We start from the raw sequence: 9512 nt of genomic DNA, 5'->3' as shown, positions 1-9512 counted from the left end.
AGTCGAACACTTTCAATGATAATAACGATACAGCAGAGACAAACTCACAACATCTCTTCTGTGAGATAGAGGTTGCAGGAAAGGGAAAAGGACATCTCCTACGAGGCTACGAAGTCTATTTTGAACTCTATTTTGAAGTCTTTCTAGCAGCTCCTGCCCAGATGTGGCAACAGTATTCCATCCTGGAATGTACCTGGCTCTTATATAGATAGAGAATTGCATCAGCAGTGAGATATCTACTGGATAAATAGAAGGATACCACCATTTTTCCAGCGGCCTTGGCAACAGATTTAATGTATATGAATATATATATATATATATATATATATATATAGTAAGTTATAAGATATATATAGCGATTAAGCTACACTGAATATTCCGCGTTTTGTCCGGGCATAAGCCTGAAGAGTCCTAGAGTGGACGAAACGCGGAATATTCAGTGTAGCTTTATCGCCATATATACTTTATAACTTAGTAACTAGCCCTGCCTACATATTGAGCACTTTTGATGTAAATACTTAATTTATACTTTCGTATATTAATTATATGCGAGTAAATTAAATATATATATATATATGCATATATATGAACAAATGATTTATAAAACATGTTAAAACATCTTGAAAAAGAGTTAAAATATTTAATTTTAAAAAGGAAACACGAGATAAGTGGATAGTCCTTAATTCGAAGAAATACTCTCCTTCTCCTCGGAGGGCAGGAATTAGCAAAATACGGGATCAGATTTTGCACGTAAAAGTATTTAATGAAACAACTAGTAAGTCATAGATCTTACTTGGTTAAAAAAAAGGCTTAGGTAAGGGGAATAGGAGGTACAAGAAAATGATAAAAATATTTCACATGAATGGATAGTCCGGTGAAGGGTAAAAATCCAAGAATTGTAAAATCCAAACACGGTCGAATTAAAAACTTCGAATCCACAAGAAAGTTCCAAAGGAATCGCGTAACTGGAAGATGGTCCAAAATGATCAAAAAGGCAGAATTTCTTGGAAACAATCACAAATTGAATGGGTTCGAAATCACAAAGAGAAAAGTTCAAATATGCACAGAAAAAGCACTGGAGAGAATATTTAAAACACGTCTGCCAAGGGCGGAAGAATCAAGTAAATTGAGATTTAAAAAAAGGTTAAAGAACTTCCAAGTATATATATATATATATATATATATATATATATATATATATATATATATATATATATATGGAAGTTCTTTAACCTTTAAAGCTATATTAAAAAATGATTACATTTTATATTTTTTTTTTATTATTCGTTAGAAAACTATTTAGTACGTAAGTCATTTAATCACCTGTAATCAATGCATTAAGTTGCTCTTTAGAATAGTCCTAATGTAAATTTGAAGGATGATCAGTTGTTTACCATGAAATACTTTTTCGTGGATTAAAAAACATATTAAATCATGGCTCCACAGAAGTGTTGATCAATATATATATATATATATATATATATATATATATATATATATATATATATATATATAGCTGAACGTCTATGTGTGTGCGTGTTCAATACTGTAAAACTGAAACGAAGTTGTTCTGCTTGAAAAGGGCGCCATTTACTTCTTATTCATATTTATATCGATTCTTTGCTTTAAAAAAACTAAAGTAATTCCGTGTTTACTTTTTAAATATCCCATTTTGCTGTTTCCGATTATTTTACGTAAGCAAGTAAAGCTTCATTTTTTTTTAAAACAGTTTTTGTTTCTTTGTTTTCGATATTTCGTCGATATTATTTAGTAAGAGTGTTTAGCAGAAAAGCCAACAAACGACTACCCGAAAAAATACATATGCTAGAAATAAATGTAACCACAGTCAATAAAAGTTCAGTTCATGTTTTTTTGGTTTTGAAATAGTTTTTATTGCTCTTTACTTGAAATAATTTCAGCGAACCGAAATTAAAACGAAATTTGAGGCGATAACTACTTAAATGAATTTTTATATACACTACACATGCCATTATCGAATATTCCTCAAGCACAAAATAACGGAAAACATTACAATATGTTTATAAATATTCCTTACGTTGACTGAACTCTCTTAAATTGTTTACACAGGATGCTCAGGTACCCCTCCTTCAAATTGAAAACTGGGCTCTCCATTTCAAAGTTGTAGACATTTTGATTTTTTAAACCGGTTCTTGGATTAAAAAAAAATGTACAAACGACTTAAAAATACAAGCCACTGAACTTTTCTACCATAAAATAAATTTTATTGACTATGGTAACATTTATTTCTTGTATATTTATATTTTTATACATAACATTTTCTTTTTGTAATGAAACATCATTTTGTTGGTTAGTCTTGGCTACGAATTGAAACGGAATTGATATGCAAAAAATATATTTTCGCAAAAATTATCTTTACTTTAATCATATTTGGCTTAGGGTAAAATTTTTGTGTATCAAAACCTATCTCTTCACAACCACCCCCTTTTCATAACCTATTATACCTTCATCAATCACAGTCCATTTTTGTAGGCTGTTTTTGAACCCAGTCAACGACGGGTACTTCTGATAGTATATATATATATATATATATATATATATATATATATATATATATATATATAATTTTATCGTACAAATTATGCTAATAGTGAGAATAAATTAGAAAAGATAGAATAATTTATGATTTAACGTCTACTAATACTAAAATATTTTTATAACAAGAAAATGTGTCATTTCTGACGACATATCCGTATATGGATCCTCTACGTTCGGTTTCATAGCATTATATGCTGATTTTAACAGTTGTGCCCTGCCATAAAATTTGTTCACGTGTCTTTTGTTTATTAATTTCAAAATCTTGAGGCGAGTATTGTTTAAGGTTTGAATATAATTTCATCGATGGACAGTAATAATACTAATTTACACTAAATGATGAGAGATCAATGAACACCATATACACAATGTGACAATACAAAATTGATATTTTAAAACTAAACGTAAAACTTCGACAAGCGAATATATTTTCATCGCTATAATTTATTAGAATTATAACTGAATATCAAGGTCAAAATTCACAAGCATATAATTATAAGTGAGAGTATAATTTTTGTCAGCTCAAAGACCAGGGAACCGTGTATCCTTATGAAAGAAGGATTTTTACAATAATCTGGTAACTTTACACTTGAAGACGACTATGTTGTGATACGCAGTTTATTGATTGGCCATTCGTGATTATGTTCAACAAGCGATAAGATATTTCAGTGTCTATTAAATTTTCTCCTGACGTTATGAATATACATGAAGAATTGAAGAAACACCCCATTTTTCGATGTTACAAAAAATCCTACTCTTATTGCCAGCGATTACTGAATCAATTATTAGAGCACAATCGCACATTGCAGTTTTAATTATTATAAAGCATCAAGAGTTTATAAAGATATGTGTATGTGAGAAACGGCATACGAGGAAACTGAATATATCAATCACTTTCAAATTTCCATGTTTATTTTGTATTTTCGTAGTCGAAAATAAATGCTACACTGAACTATTCCTCAGACCTGAAAACAGTATCTTTTCTCGTATTGTACACTTATATATGTAACAGCTCACATGAAATAGCAGATAGTTTCGAGATCAAGAAAATGATCCAAGAATTTGACCAGCGTGATAACAACGGACTGAATATATTTACCATTGCAAGAATTAAGGTGAACATCAAACAAAGGAGCATATCGAATTCACAGGATTATTTGTAACACTCTGCGCATCGAATTTGACTAAAGACGGTTTTATATTATCGCGTTTAGCAATGGTATCTCCATCCTTTATTGTAGCATTATATACGACCGTACAAGTAAAGTTTCTGTTAAATCTATTTGGCCGTCTCTAAGAACATAAAACATAAAAACAACACTGATTCAGTCAGGAAACTATTTGTATTGTATTACTTGATTTTTTGTTTTTCCTTTTCTGTCCGATATTGGAATCTTCGAACATTTATGAAGAAAAGACGCCGTTTGTTATTCGCATGAATCTTGTTTGAGGCAAATTAGCGCAAACAGATGTAATAGCCATACACAAAGTAACACGCATTTTCGCAGACAACAACATTAGTTTGGCTATTTCTGGAGAACAGTTAGTGAAGGCAGAACGTGAAACACTCATAAATAAATACATCCGGTGCATATTTACATAAGAGTGTATAAACCCCCGATACAGCTATAGGTAATCTAATTTCTATTCGTCTAGTGTTAAACCTATTAAACACTCTTGGACGGTGACGTTTACAAATAATTTATTAAAGCGACAAGAAGAGTCAGAGAAACCACAAGAAATAAAAGTTACTTTCGGAAGCGTTTGAGAGACAAACCTATACACAGCCTGTATTTCGTCTAGTTACACGTAGTAAAAATATATCCTTTTCTTTCGATACACAGCCTGGATAAAGTGTTTTTCTGTATAAAAATGGATCATTTGAATAGTGCATTATCTCTATAATAACACGAATTATAAAATACAGTAAAATATTAAAATATTTGAAGAAAACGAAATTCTACCACATTACTTTTTTCACCGTAGATTGTGAAACGATCCGGTGATAATTTTACGATAAATAATTATCAGAAAATGATCCCCTCTTGAAAATGTAGAATATTTATTAGATTTGCTTTTGTAATTTTTTATTGTATATACATTTTAGACTGTTTTATTTATAACATTATTGTCTGTATTCGCTTTGTGATGGATAACTCTTCAAGGCTGAGGTGTTTTTAAATCCACTGTTTTCATCGAGGAAGCGTTTGTTTCGTCGCCGTATGTTAGTAAGATTTATGATGCTAACCGTTAAAAAAATTAAATGTAAATAATATCGGACGTTGTCATTAATTATATAGTCATTGGCCTTAAAATCTATAGATGGTAAAGAAACATTGCATTGAAAATTATAACTAATACTTTTTTTACACATGGGAAAGTGAAAAACAAAATAAATGCGCATTTTATTTCTGTCTCTCCAGACTTAAACGTAAACTTATTTCATCGTATATATTTGTACTTTTACCGTCGTTCCAAAGTTTGTTTGGAATTGAATACAGAAATAAATTTTTTTATATTTTCGTAATGTTATATGACTGAAATACAGCTATTCTGATTAATTTACTTTGAAATTATCACATCAAGAATTCTTCAGCTTCGGCGAGTTCTGACCTTTTAAACAGACATACGACTTTATAAAGTTGTTTTGTGTTATCTGTTTTTTAAAAAAAAAGCATACAACTAAATTAAGAAAATAAACACTAATTAACTAAGCTCTTGTCCGAGTGTACTTCACCCTAATATAAATACCAGCAAGCGATTCTAACTACTTGCGTGTTGGTTTCTTAAGCGGAAAACCTTTTACAAACTATGAACGATATAATGCTTATCTAAATAACACAGGTTATCTATGGTAGACGATAGAAGTATTCAGTGTTTTCCTGCGTGATTCGACAATAAATATAGTGTAACCTCTTTCATGAAGCTAATGTTTGCTACATGAGATCTGAATAATATTATTATCTCTATGTCCTTGTCACATAAAGAAATCTTAATATCCGCAAATCTTTGTATTGAGGAGCCGGTCGTGAAAGTGTTAATTTATGTTTAACTGTATACTTTCTGTTACTGGAACACATGTGATTTTCCTGTTTCAGCCAACTAAGTTTGACCCATGATTTTTTTCTTTTAAATGAGCTCTTCCCGATACAATTGTTTTAATGCGGTGTCTTTTCTGGAAGATGAGCTGTAGATTAATTTCGCTATTAGATGTTATTGTCATATTCATAATATTGGCTTTTCTATTCAGAATTTCCTCATGCATAAAACATGTACATACTTTCGATTTTTGCGTATAAAAATCGAGATCATTTATACAGTAATCTAATAATTTGTACAAAAATGTTTTACTTTATATAACAGTTCACTATGTTAATTAAAATAAAATAAATTAAGGTGTTAAATTAGATGGATACAGTGCCATTGAAGCTTAGGCTTTGAGTATCATAATCAAATCCTACTATCTCTCAAACCGCACTAAAATCCGTGTGTATAATCAGTAGTCATGCTTCGTTGGCGTTCATTTTGGCGTGTAAGAAGAGTGCATTTCTCGCTTACTCCGCTACATTACGGAATTGACTGGATCGTATAAAATATCCTGAGCAACTCTACGAGAATGTCCTGGTCACTTCATATCGGAATTCCACTTCAAAAATCAGGAGGTAAGTGAACGCAAAAAGATAACGTTACTGACAACAGGTCTTCTTCATAATAATAAAAAAAAATAATCGGCTGTCATCAATAGGGAACAAACTTAAGAGGTAGATCGTTTTAAATATATTGGTTCCATCAGTACCGCAACACGCCAAGAGCAAGTAAATATCACCCACTTTACTCTTGATATTCGCACTGTCTTCTATCAACTTCGATCACAGCTATGATTTTTATAAAACATATATTAGAACAACAAAATCCGAATTTATCAGGTGTTAGTCCGAAATATTCTATTTAATGTAGTGTTTTTAGGAAATAATAAAGGGTGTCAAAATGTCAATAGAGGGTTAAAAATATTTGTCATTTTACCATTAATTTTTTTTTTTGACAGTGATCACCACATATCAGGGCCCGGAGGCAACTCAGGGATAAGGGTTATTGCAAGTATATTACGTTAGTGTGGAGATTTGATGAAGTGTTTACTTAAGGGGGCGGTTCATTAGGAATTTGTTAACATTGGACTTGAATACATCCAAGTTGTAGTCCGGTGGTTAGCAGGCAGACGGAACAGAGTTCCACAGGCGTACAGTTCTAAGAAAGAAGCTTTGTTCATGGAATCTGCGTTTTGATTTAGGCACATATATAGAGTGGGGGAAATTTTTCACAGTGGATTCAGCTAGACGGGTGTTTTTCGTGAAAGATTAGCGAGGGGGACCAGAGATTGCAGTTCAGACGAGCAGCTGCCATGGAAATAACGATAAAACAAGGATAGGCTCGCAACGTCTCTTCTGTGGGAGAGAGGTTGCAGGGTAGAGAAAAGGGCACCCCCACTACGCCACGAAGTCTATTTTGTACTCTGTCAAGGCAGGATCGGCTGTTTTTAGCAGCTCCTGTCCAGATATGGCAACAGTATTCCATCCTTGGACGTACTTGGCTTTTATATAGATAGAGAATTGCATTAGTAGCGAGATATCTTCTGGAGCAGTAGAAGGATCCCACCATCTTTCCAGCGACCTTGGCAACAGACTTGATGTACGTGTGTCATTTCAGATCAGGAGTAAAGGTCAAACCCAGAAGCTTGTCAAAACACAGGGCCTCACCCAGACGAGAGCCATCCATCACAATTGATGCCAGATGGGGATCAGAGCGTTGATTATCTAAAGATAGGCGTTTGGTTTTGGATGCATTCAAGGTAACCAGCCTCATCTTCCCCCACTGAACCACGCGCTCGAGATCAGAGGAGAGAGAATCAGAGAGAACTTTGTCATGTGCAGCCTTTGATGGGTTGCCGTAGATGGTCGTGTCATCAGCATAGATGTCAACGAATGATTTAATTATGTGTTTAGGGAGGTCATTGATGTAGATCAGGAAGAGAGTCGGGCCTAGGATTGATCCCTGAGGGACTCCAGCATTTATATTGCAGGCCTCCGATTTATTCCATCTACCACTACTCTTATGAGCCTATCGGAGAGAAAAGAGTTAATGATTGAGAAAACATTTCCAGTTATACCGTAGCTGAAAATCTTGTGAAGTAGACCCTTATGCCATACCTTGTCGAGGCCTTTGATACGTCAAGAGCAATTGCCCTAGAAAGGAATCCTTTGTCAAGAGATTCACTAATCCTGTGGGATAAAACCGTCAGCACATCTGCGGTATATCTTGCAGAGCGGAAACCATATTGTGTGTCACTAAGAAGGTTATTCCTGCTGAGGTGGTTGACTATTTCTCTATTTAATATGGATTCCAGAAACTTACTCATAACACACAGGAGACTTATTGGTCTGTACTGAGAGGGAGATGACTTATCACCTGAATTCTTAAATACAGGGCAAACTGATGAGGTATTCCAGGGAGTCGGAAAGCACTTCTCCTTAAGGCAGCGCTTAAATAGTTTCGTAAGTATGGGAGCAAGTTCTGGTTGAAGCTTTTTTAACTCTATAATTGGGATGCCATCAGGGCCAGTTGCTTTACTGGAATCTAGGTTCTTGATTAGCTTGGCGACCTCATGCACGGATATTTGTATGTTACCTAGCTTGTTCTGTGTTATAGGAGGAAATATGGAGACTTGATGGGCTTCGTCGCATAGTGTAGAATTAGCTGCAAAGTTCTTTGCAAATAGTTTGGCCTTGTCTGACGCTGACGAGATGACCTCTGGTCCATTGATAATGGTTGGGATAGAACGCACACTTCTGTTCAGGATCCTATTTGTTATTTACCAAAACTGGTGGGAACCAAGCCGCTGATCAGTTACCTTGGATTTAACAGACTGGGCATATAGCTCTCTTGCATTTTTTATTACTCTTTTACAGTGGTTGCTGGCAGTCCTGAAAGCAGCTTTAGTCTCAGTGCATCTATTACGTTGGAAGCTATGGAATAAGTGATTTCTGTGCACATTCTGGGGAGAACCATGGCTGGCTGTTAGGTTTTTTTTTGAATTTTTTAGATGGTATGAATTGGTCTATGCCTACAATTAACCACTCGGTCAGATCTGATAATATAAAGGACCCTTTCTTTTTAAACATGGAGTGCAGAGGTAATTCATATATGAATGTACGGAAGCTATCCCTGATAATGATTAACTTTTTCTCAATTTCAGATATTTTACAGATAATATTTTGCAAATTAATTATTGGACAATGTACGCAAAATGTGAAATTGTTTTAACTATATAAGGGTCAATTGTTTTGACTAAAAAACTTATTCGATGGAAGTTTATGTAAGAGATTGCCCAAGTTACAACACAATTCGAAATATTATGCGACGTTTATTTTAAAACCATAAACTCTGCAAGAATTGAAGAAAGACATCAGAATCAAAATAAGGAAGTTAAATGGCAATCCAGAAATTCTCCAATCAGTCGTAAATAATGTTTTTACAAGAGAACACATAAGCGAAGATGCAAATAAACAATATTTAAAAGACATTTGTTTCATAAAAAAGATTGATTGAAGTTTGCATTTTTCTTTAAAATATCTCAATGCATTTGTCAGATTGTGGTTATATTACAGAATCATCAGACATAATGAATCTATTAAAATGCAGAATCCTTCAGTGTTTTTTGGAGACCCTATATCTACTTACAATTAGTCTATCTTTCTTTTTCTCTCTCTCCCTCAATTTGTATATATATATATATATATATATATATATATATATATATATATATATATATATATATATAAAGCTGAATGCATTTGTGCGTGTGTGTGTGTGTGTGTCTGGTCACGAATAGGCTCCTATATGGTTGACTATTTTAAAAAGCTGATTACATATAATGATAGAAG

The sequence above is a fragment of the Euprymna scolopes genome, chromosome 37 (assembly GCF_053919585.1).
Source record: "Euprymna scolopes isolate OS-2025 chromosome 37, ASM5391958v1, whole genome shotgun sequence".
In the NCBI taxonomy this organism is placed as follows: domain Eukaryota; kingdom Metazoa; phylum Mollusca; class Cephalopoda; order Sepiida; family Sepiolidae; genus Euprymna; species Euprymna scolopes.
Note: the sequence above shows the minus strand (reverse complement) of the source record.